The 17,427-nt window shown below is 39.2% G+C and overlaps 1 non-coding gene across 1 annotated transcript; it reads left to right on the top strand.

Moving 5' to 3' along the window:
• The first annotated feature begins 4,737 nt into the window (after positions 1-4,737).
• On the top strand, positions 4,738-4,799 carry LOC143886979 (small nucleolar RNA snoR101). The gene has a single exon (XR_013253966.1). It is a non-coding gene; the product is annotated as a small nucleolar RNA snoR101 (small nucleolar RNA).
• The last annotated feature ends 12,628 nt before the right edge of the window (positions 4,800-17,427 follow it).

Raw genomic sequence — 17,427 nt, forward strand, 5'->3', positions numbered from 1 at the left:
TGAGATCCGCCAGTGAGTGCGGATTTTGCCGAGCCACCGCTCGACGAAAATCATCAGATCTTGCACCGGTGAGGAGTGCGTTCATAGCTGCTGAGGGATCTAAATTGGGCACCTGTAGTGCCTCCCTGTTGAAGCGGCGGACGAACACCTTCAGGGGTTCATTATCATCCTGTCGCAAGGCCATCAGGGATGCAGTCGTTTTCTTCGGCCTACGGCTACTCATGAAATGGCGGACCAGATCCTCTCCAAAATCATCGAAATTGTTGATGGAGTTTGGTTTGATCCTGGAGTACCAGTCTCTTGCCGCGCCAGTGAGCGTCGTTGGGAAGGCTCTGCAGATGAAGCCGTCGGAGGCGCCGTGGAGGAGCATCATTGTTCTAAATGTCTCCAAATGATCCACGGGATCGGTAGTGCCGTCGTACTGAGGGACGGCAGGCATTTTAAATCCTCTGGGTGCTGGAGCACTCAGGACATCACTGGTGAACGGCGTTCTGCTTGAGAACGCTCTGGAGGCGGGCCGGCTCTGATCCTTCGCCAATTCCTCTATTCGGTGGTTCATCTCCTCCATTCTCTGTAGCAGCGGATCCGTTCTGCGGTCTGGGGACCTGATTCTTCCCACAAATGGGCTTGCCGCAGAACCGGACTGACTTTCCGGACTCCTACGACGAGGCCGAGATTTTGCCGGTGGCAAACGATCTTCGTGAGGCTGGCGCCTCTGCGTGGAGCGAGACCGCGATCTTTCGCGGTGATGAGGTTCTGTCTGGGCGTGCCTCACTATGGGGCGATAAACTTGTCTAGCGGAGTGATGAGTTCTGCCCTCCCCATGACGTGATGACTCTCCCCTGTGGACTCCTTGGGCAGATCGCGGGGCCTCTGGAGGAGGTGGAGGGGGTGCTTGAAGTAGTTGTTGGTACTGACCAACAAGGGCCGTCATCTGCTGGAAGAGGGCTTGGACTTGCTCCGAGGTGGGCACGGGATTGTGATGCTCCGAGCGAGAAAGGCTTTGGTCGGCAGAAGCTGCCACTACCATCGAGGCGATTCGACCGCTCCGGGTCCTGCGAGGTAGCGCGGCTTGGTCGTTCTGCGCAGAAGCTAACCGCGCACTCTTGCGCCCTGCCATTTTGTAAGTGAGATGTAGAACAGCTTTTAGTTCCACGTCCCACGGATGGCGCCAATCTGTTAGACCTAAAATCGGTAACAGGTACAGCAGTGGCGTAAGAACTGAGAGCGAGTGACGAGGGAGGTTGAGTATGAGTCCTGTGGTGAGTGCTTAGTCCTGCACAAGGCAAGCGAGGTCAGAAGACCAGACCGGGTTTTACTCCGGACAGGCCCTTCGACACTCAAGTCAGTATGAGCAGGAGTGAAGGGGAGATGTCTAAGAGTTTAGGGAGAGAAGGGATTTTCGCATTACCCATTAGTCTGAGCTTTAGTCCCCTATTTATAAGGAAAATCTGTTGAGGTGTCCTGGACAGGTGTCCAGGACAGGTGGCGGCCTGTGAGAGGCTGGATCTCACCTACTCTGAACAGGTGGCAGCCTGTGAGAGGCTGAGTCTCACCTACTCTGGGACAGGTGGCAGCCTGTGAGAGGCTGGGTCTCACCTACTCTGGGACAGGTGGCAGCCTGTGAGAGGCTGGGTCTCACCTACTCTGGGACAGGTGGCAGCCTATGAGAGGCTGGGTCTCACCTACCCTGGGACAGGTGGCAGCCTGTGAAAGGCTGGTGTTTTCACACCCCATCAGATACCAAATTGATGCTTGGTATTTGAGCTAGGTTTGCACCAATTTGGTATCAGTGCTTAGGCTTGCATAAATTTGGTACAAGAGCATATGAAGTGCATCAATTTGGTATTAGAGCTAGATTTGATTCACATCAAGTGTAGGAGTCCAGGTAGCTCGTCTAGCTCACACCAAGTGTTCGGTTAATTCCGGTTAGAGTCATGGTTTTAAATTTCGGGCGAAATCCGAAATTTCGGATTTCGGTCGGGACTGAAACCGAAATTTCAGAATTTCGATAATTTCGGCCGAAATTTCGAGAAAATGTATATTTAAAAAAGAAAGAAAGAAATATTACAAAATTTCGGCCGAAATATCGAAATTAATTAAATAATATTTTTTAATTATTATCGAATTCCGGCCCGAAATTTCGGATTTTGGTGGGGTCCGAAATTGGTACTGAAACTGAAATTTAAAACCTTGGTTAGAGTCTAGATTAGTAAATCTTGATTGTTAGGGTATCTTTAGGTCGTAGGATCTATCTTAGGTCATTTATGTGTTATCTACTTAGTATTGTATTGTTTTATTTCCGTTTAGGTGCCTTAATATCTTTCCAAAGTCCGTGGAGTTGTTATCCACTTTCAACCGTGGTATATGGGGTCAATACTCTACATCAGGGCAAAGCCGAGTCCAACCTCGAGGGGTCCGGGAACAACACACATGTATGTAATGTTGGATCGACACTCAGATACTATTGTTGAAATTAAAGTAACCTTGAATAGCATTAATAAAATCTTGGGGTTAAGGCTCCCAAGGATGCCATGAGTACTAAGAATATACATCCAATATTTTAAATGTCAGTTTCGGTCGCCATAGAAACGGAAATCTTTTAGTTTCAGTTGAAAATATCTGTGAAAATTATGTAAATTCATAGAAACAAATGGAAACATATGCAAATGATAAAATCTTAATATAAAACTAAAGGAAATGCTAAAATAAGCACACATACATACTTAGAAACCATTAAATAAGCATGACGATCACCTACAATTGTTTAACAACAACATAAATCTAGTGACTTGTGTTGTTGCACATGTTTGATAATTCAGTATATACCACATTTCAAATGTAATTTATATCAATACTCGTACATTATACATGCACTACATTTCACATGAAATTCATACAAATATAATTATGTTATACATTGATATACTATACCACTAATGCACAAACGATTTTGCTTTGGACATGCATTTTGATTTTGATAATGCATTTTGGTGGGCATGGAAATGGAAACATTTCAGTTGTTTCGTATTGGTTTCGATGGAAATTTCGACGGAAATTTAAAACCATGTACACGCACGGTTTACTTGCATGTGCAAAGCAAGGCATCCCCAATAGTTCAGCTATCAGGGATCTCGTGGCTAGTCATTTGGACCCCCTATTCCTCCTAAGAGTAGATGTTCAATGCTTCAATAATCAAGTCGCCGTTCTTTCCATATTGGTTCGAACCATAGAGCAGAACGTGATTCGGCAGAAAAACTAGACAGCAAAAATTCGAGTTTAATATAGTATTGGTTCAAAAAAAAACGTAGTAAAAAAACGGAAACAAAAGAAAATGAATTTAAAATTTTGTCATTTGCAAAATATGGTGGGCGTAAAATTGGAAAGTTGGCCAAAAACGTGTTTAAAACGCATTTTAAGCATGTTTAAAACGGTTGCCTCAAAAGAACGGATTTTTTCGTTGTTGAAGTTTTAAACAGAGTAGTAAACAGCACACCAATAAAACACGTTTTTTTTATTTAAAAAAAAGCCGTTTAAAACGGAGTTTTGCTAACTATGGTTCGAACCAGTTTTATTAGGTTCGCGTATTTTTCATTAATCAGAGTCTATAACTCAGGAGGATTCATTCCTAGTCAGATACTACTACTAACTAAATGACATGAAAATTAAATCGTTTTAGGACTAGTGTTATGAAATGTTTCCTTGGACAAAGGGTTCACCAAGCTGGCTTTCACTACTGAGACAGAAAAATAACCCTATATTTGCAGTTCTTATGATGCACTTGGTATTCAGTTGGCAAAAGTCAATTGATTGAATGGCTAGGATTGTCGGATCAACGGGCAGCTGCTCATCAACATCATGCGATATCTCATGCAAGGATTGAAATTTTGGTTTCGGTTTCGGTCTCAGCCCAAAACGAAACTTAGGTGGAAATTTTGGTGAAAATCGTATATTTTCGGCTGAAATTTTTAAATTTCTGTTTCGGTTTAAATTTTTGGTCCCGCCCGAAATCCAAAATTTTGGTATTTCGGCCGAAATTTAAAACCATGATCTTATGTCCGCTAAAACCACTTCTAATTACCACATACTTTTTGACATTATAGGAGACTTCCAATTTTAAGTGCTCCCGAGACTATACAATGCCTCTCGCTACTTAAGAGGCTCCATCCCTAAATCCACCAAGGGTATTACAGCCCTTGACTAAGTGCATTTCTTATTTGAAAAGTGTTTAACAAGGGGTATCTGGTACTCTCTGTCCCCTATGGCTTCTAGGCTTTTCCCTTAGAAAAAAAGTTTCACACAACTTTATCTTTCTCTGTTGGGTAAAATTTGGGGAAGGTTTGTGGGTTTGTTCGTCTAAGAGTTTTGATCGTTGTTCCATTTATCCCATAATTTTTTTTATTAATATGAAAAAATTTGAGCTGGGATTTAATTGTTTTGGGTTTCTTTGGAATTCCTTTTTTCACATCGTTTTGGGTTTTCTCGTGTTCTTTCGGTAAACATTGGAATTTTTTCCTTTATTTTTTGGATGTGGAATTTTGTTGGGTTCTATCATTCTATATTTTCTTCTTCCTTTTTTTTTCGAGTTTGGATTTTCTTGGCTTCATTTGGATTTTGTTTCCCTTCCTTTTCTTCTTCGTGAGTTTTCTTTTGGATTTTGTTTCCTTAATTTTTCTATATTTATGTTGTATTTTTCTTCATGGGTTCTGGGTTTTCTGCAAAGTTTGTGCATATGATGGCTTACACTTGATCTCTGAACTTTAAGGTAAGTATCTGTTGACAAGTTCCTTGCTGATGCCATACTTCTTGTTTTTTTTTTCCAAATTTAAAGATGAAAATAACCCTGTGGATCCTTACTGTACAAGTGGCACCCACCTTGTTCTGTTTGACCAACTATGTATGGTGGGTCCTACATAGATGAGCCATGACCTAAAGGCTAAAGTCGATCTTATCTGGCCATGGTAACCATGTACTTCTGGCCATGAATGTGGGCTATTGCATCTATTTTATTTTTAAAATCCATTTATTTTTTGAGGCATAATTGGGCCTTCCAATCACTATCAGCTTGATTTTATTGAGCAATAAGAAGCCAAAGGTGGGGCCTACAATGTTGACACTTCCATACTCAGCAAGGTGTTCATTATTGAGTATTTGAGTGGATATATGAAGGGAAGTGAAGTTATTGACGCAGTGTCTGGTTGTTGATTTAGAGAATGCCTCATAAGGAAATCGAGTTTAATGGTCCTTGCCCTGTGGTCATGCAGACTTCTAAGTGATTGAACTAGGGGCTTTTAAATGAAGATTGACATGGCGTATGCATTTCTATTATTAAATGTTTGGTACATGAAGCAAATGTTTCAAAACATAGATTTATACTAAATCACGGCCAAAGCAAATCATAGTCGACTCTCAATTTTTAATTGACTTGGTATGACAAAAAAGGGGTCGGACAAAAACTCAGCCAAGGTAAAAGGGAGTCGACTCAGGCGAGTTGATTGATGCAATTCTAATGCAAGACTGATAAACGTTCACGCACCCCAAACATAATATTGCTTTCTTGGTTGAGCTGGAACTTTCATGGTTTGGTAAGGTTTATTATATACTCATCAGACCTTTGTCAGTTGACATTAACAATCCTTCCACCACTATGTTTTCAAAATTTTGTTAACTTGTCTGCTCATTGAAGTGCCTAACAGTATATGTTAATCTCTAGACTGAGTTCACAATCAACTGCAACTGACCAATCCATTAATATCTGTCCCTTTCGAATATCGTTTCCTCAGTTGCTATGATTAGTCGTGATTTTATGTCGGTAGCTTTATTTCAGCCTGCTTTTTTTAATTCTCGAAGTTTGTTTTTGGGTGATGCTTTCTTACCATTGTTGTATCTTTGTTTGCATTTCTAGATAGTTTACCCTTTTTTTTCTGGGTTTACCTGGTATTTTACTGGGTGGATTTCTCAAGTATGAGAAAGGATTCAAAATTAGCAGGATAAAAAGTTAGGCCAGGAAATGATGGGTTTGGGTCTGTTTATTAACAGGTTTGAGTGTGTGGGGTGTTTTTTTCTCTTGGGCTGAATAACTTGAAGGGCAATGTAGGGAAGCCGGGCGGGGGGGGGGGGGGGGGGGGGTTCGGACTTGTACGAGGCCGGCTCAAAGAGACAGCGAATGATAGAATCAAATCCTTATTTCGCAGTGGGTGGTGGTAGCACTTTCCAGCCTTACAACTATGGTGGATTACCTACCTTTCCCGTGGTCTGTCTAAGAGGGCTTCCAAATTTTAAGATTTTACTAATATCTGAATTCTTGGATTCTTTTCAATAATCTCAAGGTGTGCTTATGAAGAACACTTACATGATAAACATAGAAGTTAAATCAAGATAATTGTGGAAGGAAATAATCCTAATCAAATTTATAAAATCAAATCTACTTTCTAATATCTCTTGCTTGCCTCTTCTAATCTACTTGCCTAATTTATCTAGTTGCTTCATTTAGCCAACTTACCCAATCTACCTCCAAGATGATCCAACGGTGAGATCTTAACCCAATCTAACTGTCGGATCCCACATATTCTAACATGCCCCCTCAAACGTATATGGATTGAAAATTGATATACGTTTGACAACAAAAATTCCCCAATGCAATAGAATTCCCCAAATTACAAATGTAAAATCAACTGATTTGATGCACACTTCCAGAAGCCGATGACGAAGATTCTTTAATGAAGACTGATGTTGCTACCAATGATCATTGATGATGGTCGCCGAAGAAGATGCCAATTGTTGATGTGTCACGAAGAGGGCTTAAAAGCCAATAGATCATAGCCTTGATAGGACTAGATGATACTCAAGCCTTGATGGACGAGTTGAAATTGGTCACTATGGACCAAAGCCGGAATGGGCAAGAATTGGGTCACTGTGGACCAATGACAGAATGAGCAAGAAATGGGTCGCAATGGACCAATGCCGGAATGGGCAAGAATTGGGTCACTATGGACCGATGTCGGAATGGGCAAGAATTGGGTCACAATATATCCGGTTGTCTTGTTAAAAAACAGATATTCATAAACACTTCAAGTGATTTAAAAATAGATATCAGAAATTACTTAGACGCTAGAAAAATTAAGAGGCTTAATTGATGTAGAAGTTCTTTTATACCACTAAAAAATCTATATCCTAACAAATGAACAAAACCACAATTTGGGAAAGGATTTCAACACTCCATTGTTTTGATAAACATGCACTCCACTTGTTTGTCGTGTAGTATTTAAAGGTCTTTAAGAGCTTTTTGAGTATTTAAAGGTCTTTAAGAGCTTTTTGAAAACCGTAATATTCCTCTGACAGCCCTTTAAATACTACACGATAAAAAATGGAGTGCCTGTTTATCAAAACATTGGAGTGCAGAAATCATTTCCCCTATTAATCAAATGCATTTCTTCAATGAATACTTCGACAACTCCGGCGTGCCTCCAAAAAACTCAATAATTTTTCAGCAAATTGCAGCCCAAGCATTAGTGAGCAATTCTGAATTTTAAAAGCCTCTTAATCCTTTGAGTAGGTCATTGTTTCCCAAGTGGTTAAAAATGGTCTTTCAAATATGATGAAACCAGACTCGCAGCACATTCCGTGGAATTTTTTTTTTAGAAAAGACTTTTCTCATTAGTTACTTGCATGCATTTTTCTTTCTTAATGATTAAAAGATTAAAACCAGAAAAATTAATTTGAGCTTAAAACCAAATTGCACCTATGGAGAAAGAACTCAGCAAAATTAGTTAGAGATTAAATCCAAATCGTGCCTAGGGAGAAAGATATAACACATGAAAACTCATTCCTAGCAAAGAAAGCAGACACATAAGATGAACAGAAGAGCATAAAAAATTGAGTACATACAATAATAGGCAATACTAGTATTTCATAGATTAAACAAAATATAATCACAATTATTAGTAGGGAAGTGATATTTACGCCCCTTTTGATCACCAGGGACACCCAACGTCAGTGTATCAATGGCAAAAAGGGAGATGATGTACTATATGTCAAAAAAATCCAGTGGCTTTGATTGCAAAGTACACTGGCAAATGGGTGTCCCTGGTTATGAAAGGGGCGTAAATATCATTTCCCTTATTAGTATGCATAAATTAATATATTCTACGCATCCTTGTAAAATTGAGTGCTCACAGCATTATCTCATGCTAAATGAAGATTTAGATGACCGATTAATAGGAGATACATGATGGAGACTAAAAGAAAATACTATATGAGAGCTTAAGAGGGATTAAAAGAGAATTCTATGGTTCCAAAATATCATAGTTGAACCCCTACCCTAGGGCTTTGTTTCCTTTGGTGTATAAATGGGCATAGAACCTAGATGAGTTTTTATAAAGGGCAATGATAAATTCGCCCCTTTTCTTTACATGGGACAGCCAGCTCCAGTGTACGTGGCAATCAGGCCCGTTGAATACTTCACACGTAAAGTACATCAGCCCCCTGTTAACAGGTTGACAGGTTCTTAAGCGCATTTGTATCGAACATAATCGAGACCATTGATCTACATGGCCATCACTGTGAAAGAATCAGCAAATGGCAGAGCTAGGGGCACTGATGGACCCACTATGTGCTGAATAATGAGACCCACTCGATAAAGAACATGTATTAAGTTGATTTATAGCCCACTAAATCATGGACCCTATATTGAATCCGCTTGAACAGACTATGCATATTTAGACCTCATTTGGTTTACATTTACAGTCCAATAATCATCAATTCTCGATCGTACGATCCTCTGCCCCTAATCCAATAAACTCTGTTTAGGGTATCGCGGAGAAAATCTAAACCATTGATTTTTGTAATTGTTTATCTTGTGCATGGCATGTTCGTTCAGGATGGGACGATGGATAATGTGGGTGCCTTAATGATGATCTACAAGATCTAACGGTTACGATCATACATGCTCCCGCGTGGGACCCATATATTGCATGTTACCATCAACCATGAAAGTGACTTTCTTCTTAGTAGCTCTCCTACATTCCTATTGACTCTGTTAGGCTTTCTCTTCACTCAATTAGCTAGGAGGAAGGTCGTTTCTCCTACCTAAACCGCTTAAACTCTATAGTCTAAGCTTTGAAGTATACTCAAAGTCCTGCTGCCCCTTAGAACAGGCAAAGCAGGTAATTATTTTTAAAGAATCTAATTGATAAAAAAAAAAGGTAAATAATTACCAAATTGGTCTTCTTTTTTTAAAAAAAAAATTGCATTTTAACGGTAGTTATTATAACATGATTTTTTATTTTTTTTATTTTTTTTGCAAATAATTAGAACTTCAGAATAAAATGAATAATCGCAAAAAAATCATAGTGAACAATTTATTTGATCAATGTACTATAAAAATTTACTTAGGTCAAATTATAATATGGGAAATAAACCCCCCCCCCCCCCCCCCCACCGCGCGCGCGGCATTTTGTTGTCTTGTTAGGGAAAGACACATTAACAAATGAAGTTGTCAATGAAGGAAAAGGTACTAAAAATATCGATTCCATTAAAATCTATGCACTTAAATATATGGGTCCGAATCTCAAAATTTTCAAACATTTTCCTTAATATATCAAGAACTTTGTAACATGCATTTTTTTTAAAAAAATGGCAAGGACCAAGCCACAAGACCGAGCAGATCTTGAGGTAAAAGACAATGCAAGAGAAATAATACAATAAAAAACAACAATCTAATAATGGGTAAAGAAAATCGAATATCTCCAAGGATGCCTGATTCACCCCTTCCCTAGTTAAACGATCCGCCTCGCTATTAGCTGAACAACGATCCCGAATCTCGTCGATGAAATCTGCAAATCTCCACGTAAAATTCCCGCTACCGTCCATCCATCTAATAACATTAAGGGAATCTTCCTCAACTACCAATCTGTCCATTAAGCTATCATTAATGATCCTTATGCATTAGGGCACTGCTACGACCTTTGGTTTATTGGGCTCCTTAACTCCTATGGGCCTTGAGAATGCTCATTTGGTTTCTTCCTAGATGGAGGACTAGAGTAGGAGGTATTATAACATGAATTTTTTGGCTCCGTTGTCACCCCTGAATTCAAAGATTGATGGACCCCACCGTCGCCGGTCGGCGCAAGAAGATACTTAATCAATGAAGTGGGGCCCAATCAAACCCCTCAAAAACACAACTTTATTAATAAATGAGGAATGATAGATACAAGGGAGCCTTTGCATAAACAACCACAGAAGGGCTCTTGATTGGATCCACATCATCAAATGTAACTGATTTTACTTTTTCAACCAATTTTAAATTGTAACTGAAAATGAGGTGGATCCAATGAAGGGCCCTTCCGCGGCTGTTTATGCAAGGGCTCCCTTGTATCTATCATTGCTCTTAATAAATTAGTTCAAAACCCACCACCATATATTTTATAGATGGTTTCATGACTATATCTTTGTCAATCTTATTTTTATGATTCAATAGGAAATATGGTGATGGGTTTTGAACTTTTTTGTGCCCTTTCAAATGTCCTACTTATTACCAATTGGTTTCACTGGCAAATCAAAACCCACCACGATATGTATCTAATAAGGAAATGACATTTTCACCCCCCCTTTTTTTAGCATTTCCACCCTATTTTGTGTGTCCACTTTAGAGACAACAAAATCTTTACTCTCTTTTGCTTGTCTTTTCATGAAAACAGCCACTTTCAGGAAAGGAAAAGACAAAGAAAGGGGGTAGGAAATATCATTTTACACACACATGTATAGGATGAATATCAGCACTACCATATTTTGATAATAGCACTACTCAATCGCCCCCTTTTTTCACTTGGCACAGCCTCCTCTAGTGTAAAAGAGCCGTCATAAATACACTAGAGGAGGCTGTTGTTAGAAAAATTGATGTGCAAATCTGTAATTTAGGATTCGAGAATACCTTATAACAAATTAACCTCACAACTTGAAGACAGAGATCAATAATACTATTTTCTGCAATAATAATCTGTAAAGAAAAAGAGAAATCGTTAGATCACTTATCGAGTTGAGGCACGAAGAATCTTCGCTGTCCTTAAGGCAAATCTCGCCCCCACTATGACGAATCAACGGTGCAGATGGGCGTCTCGGCGTATACCTCCAGGATACAACAACTCTCGCTCCAGGGGTGTGCACTCACGCAACCCGGATGCCTAAGAACTCGCTTATATTTGCCAAAAGCCTTGAGCAGAAAACTAGAAAAGAGAAAGAGCAGAAGAAGAATCCGTCAAGGATATCTTTCTGTTTTTTCTAAAACCGATTTTATAGAAAGGTAATCGACATGTTAAGGTGAAACGTCGCACTCTTTTAGTGCGTGAGAGACGTTTTTCAAACGGTCACTAAACCACGATTAAGGAATCTCAAACGGTAAAAAGGAGTTAAAACAAAATAAATAAATTATTGACCGTTAAAAGGAAAAAAAATAAATAATAGAAAAAGAAAAGCCTTAGGTCCACCCACGCTGCCGGGCGGCGCGCGTGTGTGGTAAGACCAAAAGCCCACCGAACCCAAGCGGGCGATCCGTGCACGTAGGAACCCCATGACCTCTTGCTCATTCACAAGAGTAAGAGAGTGAAAGTATATATATGGCCACTATCATCCTCTCACACTTCACATCTAGGACTAAAGTTTTCTCATGACTTTAGTCTTTTTGGAGGGAAGCCCAAGTAATTTGAATGAGAAGCCCAAAAGCATACATATAATGACTAAAAACACCCCATTGTAAGTTTGAATTACAAAAGGACTTTTTTCACATAAAAAGTCAACAATTGTCACATGGAGGATATGATATTTGGGATCACAGGCACTTGAGATAGGGATGTCACATGGAGCATATGATATTTGGGATCGCAGGCACTCGAGATAGGGATGTGACATGGAGTATTTGTGATTGATATGGACACCACCATATAATACCCAAAGAAAGACGACACTAACCCATGTGGGTTTTGCCGTACTTGTTGGAGTGTTGGAAGAGAAAAACCACACAACATTCCAACCAAATCTAACAATAAGAAGGTTGAATTTCAAAGATGGAAACAATGAAAGGACATTAATTTAACACTCCCACATGTAAGACAAACCTAAACTGTTTAGAGATGTACTAGGGATATGAAAGTCAGTCATTCAGTGTATACAGACCACTACAACATGATATGGAATACTCTATGATAAGAGCCTCTTTCAATTTTTTTAAGGGAAATGTTATCAGCACTACTGTATTTTGATGAGGGCACTCCTCACTTTATTAAAAGTATGGTATGGCCCGTACCATAGGATTATCCAAATCGTCCATTAGATGGGCCACAGCTTAAATAGGTTGTACCCTAAAAATCATTTCCATAGGTTGATCCTAACCAGGGTGAGGATCGACCTTCTAACATTCAGATCGGAGGGTTAGTATGGTATGGCCCGTACCATAGGATGATAACATTTCCCTTTTTTTAATTAGAGTAGTTTATACTAGGGAATATGATATTAACAGCTAATCCTGGTTTTATACTAGTCAGTCATTCAGCATAGGACCCGTAAACCACGGAATACGTAAACCATGGAATACGCAACCGCGTTGTTTTTATGCTAATTAGTTAGTCATTCAATGTATCAAGACGGGTACGTGGAATATGTCTTTTAAATTCCATGAAGGAGTTTATTATTTTGGTTCTATGTAAGTCTAAGAGTACGTTTCTCAACCGTGAAAAATTATTCCATGGAATATTCATGGGCCCAACTGCCAAACGAGGAGTTGAGGAGGAGGGGCGGGGCTAGACTTGAGAGAGCACGAGTGGGGAGAGCAATAGAGCATGAGAAAATTCTAAAAAACAGTGAAAGAAATATATATTCAATTTGGGTTTTCTTTTTCCCCGTGTTTCAACAGCTTTCCAGACTCTCTCTCTCTCTCTCTCTCTCTCTCTCTCTCTCTCTCTCTCTAACAACTGACCCCACTAATATTACATGGAATATTTTTTTTCATGATTGCCAAACATGGCTATGTTTGGCTCGGCGGGGGTGGCTCGGAGAGTACTGGAATAAGAAGTCAAAAGTGAGGAGACATGCATAGAAAATGTTTAGAATTACCACTCGGAGAATAATGGAATAATGGTAAGTAGTGTTTGGTTGCGCGATAGTCTTTTTATTTTTCTTTTTTAGGTAGGTAAGCTGGGGAAAGAGGACAAGCTAGGCGGAGTATTGAAATATATGGAATAATGGTAAGTAGTGTTTGGTTGCGCGATAGTCCTGTCAAAGAGTAGTAGAAAAAGTAGGGGTGCCGTTACCAATATATAGATAGAAGAAGGAGATATGGAAGAGAGAGAAAGAGATAAAAGACAAAACCTTTTCCACTTGAGAGAGGATAAATTCGTGCCCCCTGGAGGATGATGCGCACCCCTTTAACATGAATTGACGCCAAAAAGCGTTAGACATTAATGCTTTTTATGTCAATTTACATTAAAGGGATGCGTATCATCCTACAGGGGGCGCGAATTTATCATCACTTTTCTACTATTATTCTACCAAAATTTTACCGTTTTTTTGTAAAATTTGGTTGGAAGATAAGTAGGGGGCATTAATGCCACATCAGCACCATATGGGAAAGAAAAAACAAAAATGATGTCTCAAACATATTGGGAAGTCAAGTTGAATATCATTGCAATTTTGACAACCAAAAAAGGAATCAACATTCATTGGCAATCCGATGAATGGAACTGATCACATCCAATGGCACACCGGATGCGAAAGGTGATTTTTATGAAGAAATCCCTATAGTTACTATGTTTTTAGCATTTTTCTGAAGGGATTTGCTAGGAAATTTTGCCGAAAAGCATTTCATGACTGACTTTTGCATGAGAACAGACACCTCAGATGAATTAAATGAATAAGACTGTAAGCCAAACGGTTATCGATCACCTAAGTTTTGATTGGAACCAAACCCACATTGACTGATCACTTATATCTAATGTCGCTTGCCTATGAAGTTATTAGGGTATAATACATCACATCCATGCAAAGTGACTCGGACGTTGTAAGATCCACGGAGCTTTGACGCACACACAACAGCGTGGAATGAAGTCCGAAGATTCATGAAGATTCAAGAAGAGAAGAAAAATAGAAGAGTACTTAAGGCAAATTAGATTGTAGGATCTCTCTTGATGAGCTTGAATGGTTTTGGCACTTAGAGAGTCCCCTCATTATCCTTAAATATGTCTAGGAAGAACACTCCCCAAATAGGTTAAAAGTCTGTATATAATTCCCCTCAAAAATGTAATTTAAAGCTTCCAGGGAAATCACTTACGTCCGGAATTTTGGTGGACGTCCGTCTGTAACCTGGCAGATTATTAAAAAAACAACTGAGGCGATCGCAGATGTCCGGGATATCCGCGGACGTCCGTCTGTAAGTGGACTCAAAAATAATAAAAAATAGCCGAGCCAAAGGCGAACGTCCGTCTGAGATTTGATATGAAAATTAAAAATGGCCGAACCGACGACGGACGCCTAGAAAACCGGCGGAAGTCCGTGACGGAACTGAGCGCACTTTCGAAATTCAAACGGCAATATTTTCCGGACGTCCTAGAAAGCTAAGAATTAGGATTTTTCTTGTGCTCACATATAAATACACATTTATAACCCTAATAACTCACTTCTTACAACTCTTACATTCTTACATTTTTAAGCCTCCATTGTCCATCCTTAATACCTCACCTACATTCGCTTTGCTCTTTTATTCATTTACTTCTCTCTAAGTGCCATGACTTTCATTCTCTAGAGAGATTCAAAAGGGATCTATGTATTGCGTGAGCTAAGAGTTGCTTAAGAAGCCTATACATTTGTAACTCTTGGGAAGACTCGTTGATTGTAAGGAGGCCTTGGATCCGGCCGTGGTGTGGTGTCCGGAATAGTGGAGAAGCCCAAAGACAACAAACTTGGAAGAGTGGAGTAGGTCTTTTGAGAAGACCGAACCACTATAAATCTTGGTATTCTTTGTGGTGTGCTTCTTACTCTCTCTCTCTCTCTCATTGCTCATTGTGTTTGGTAATATCCTTAACTCTACTCTTAACATGATCAAAGTAACAAGGGTTAGAATAGGTTTTAAAAAAAGGATTGAAAAAGAGTGTTTTGCAAAAAACAAGTTTTTTAAACCACAAAATTCCCATTTTGATACCTCATGCATTTGTATTTTGATTTGGATTTGAGTTTTGGATACAAAATACATCAATCACCTTCATGACTATGTTTTAAGAGAGAGAGAAAGAGATAGAAAGGGAGGGAGGGATGTCTCGTTGCTGCCGGAGCAACGTCGAGCAGCAACGACGGTGAAGGAAGTTGCCACAAATATTAATTTCCAAATAATGTCTCACAAAACAGACTTGAAAATCGGAATTTTTTGCACTGTTGTAGCTGATTTGGAAATCTAAGGATCTGATCCAGTTCAAAATATCATCTAAATCCAAATCTAAATCTTGTGGGTATCCAAACGTGGCCTGATATTATACCTAATTCACCCCGCACACACTCCCCTCTCTTAGGTTGCCTAGTTGAATTTCAAAGACAAAATTTCAAGAAAAGTGAGCCTGTGTGGCTGTTCTCTTATGCAAAAGTCAGCTGCGAAATCTAGTAGTAGCAGAGTTTACTGTATGATTAATCTATAACATTAACAAATGTTTTTAATTTGACTGTAGCTGTGGTAATTATGATTAAAAAGAACCTCTGTTGATCTGATCTGCCACATGATTACAATCCATTGCCACATGTTCTTAAATAAACATAACCCCTTTATCTAAAGGCATCTTTCTAGATTTTTTTCCCAGTAACAGCTTAACCGTTGATTTTCACTCCTTTGATATGCCTTTCCAACACGATCTAATGGATGAGATGCCTTTTCAACATGTGATCTAAGCCCTTCATCTGATAGCCCTTACCATCCGATCTGTAGAGTTTTCTATTATCTTGCCATTCATTTTAAATTTCTGCATATCGGAGGGTCAAGATAATTTTTTGGGTACAAATTATTTAAGTCGGGGCCCAACAAATGAACGGATTGGATCATCCAATAACATGGGCCACTGTACCTGCCAACACAATATAAAAACTCTATAACTAAATGCCCAAACCAATCCTATTGTTTCTTTGAAATGAAGCTAATGTGAGACATCAAAAATTCACTTAAGACCAAAAAAGGTGGGTGTATTAAATCAAAGAAATTATAAAAATATAATCCAACGGTTCAGATCACTGGCCTCTTCTATTTTCTACACCCCATTTTGGTATGGACCACCCTTTGTGTCAAATCTAGTGGGTGAACAACACATCAACTGATGCAAAAGCTGCCAAAAATACCCGTCCAACCCATACAACCACCAAATTAACTTACTGGGATTCCCATCTGATGATCCTAACCGTTGGATGTCCTTCATAAAAATCGTAAAAGTAATTATTTTAGGCTACTGATTATTGCACCCCCATATTTTGATAAGGACACAAACCCTGCCTTGTATATTTTCCTTTTTAATCGGCTGCTGACAGCTTTCGAAGAATTGTATTAGGTTTTGAAAGCGTTTAAAATATAAAAGGCAAGGTAAGTTTGTGTCATTATGAAAAAATGGAAGTACAAATATCAATACCCTTCTTTCTTTGGTCAGGAAGATATAATCATCTGTCCAACATTGGGCCCACTAGCATTGTATAATCTTTCAAGCCCGCCTAATCAGATCAAAACAAACAACACACGACATTTCAACAACAAAAAAAAAAAAAAAACATTACTATCCGGATGGGCGGCCCATTAGTCATTAAAAGTTATGAATGTAAAATGATATTTCCACCCACTTTACGTAATTCCCACCCTACTTTTTTGTCCTTTTCAAAAGAAGTCTGCATTTTACCTTTTTTTTTTTGGTATTTTACTTCATTTTCAAGAAAAGGGAAACATAACGGGTAAATATTAGGGCTGCAACTCGGGTCGGGCGGGTCGGGTTTTGGAGAACCCAACCCTACCCGAGAAATATCTCAGATCGGGTCGGGTCGGGTCGGGTTTTTTTTCGGAAAACCCACGATTCCCAAACCCAGCCCTACCCATTATAAATCTCTGGTCGGGTCGGGTTTTTTCACGTTGACGCAATTTTTTAAGGAAAATTCTTGTTTGACAAGGCAACTCAACTCATAAAAGCAAAAATTACACTCACATTACACTTGAATCAAATAATGATGTAATTACACTCACATTACACTTGAATCAAACAATGATGTAATTACACTCACATTACACTTGAATCAAACAATGCTGTAATCAAACAATGTTGTAATTACAATCAAACAGTGAATCAAACACTTGAATCAACTCAACTCATAGAAGCAGAAATTACACTCACATACAATAACAGTGGGTGCGTGGGTTTTCACTTTTAA

The sequence above is a fragment of the Tasmannia lanceolata genome, unplaced genomic scaffold (genome assembly GCF_043159265.1).
Source record: "Tasmannia lanceolata isolate RefF3 unplaced genomic scaffold, GAP_Taslan_0.1 ptg000011l, whole genome shotgun sequence".
Lineage (NCBI taxonomy): Eukaryota > Viridiplantae > Streptophyta > Magnoliopsida > Canellales > Winteraceae > Tasmannia > Tasmannia lanceolata.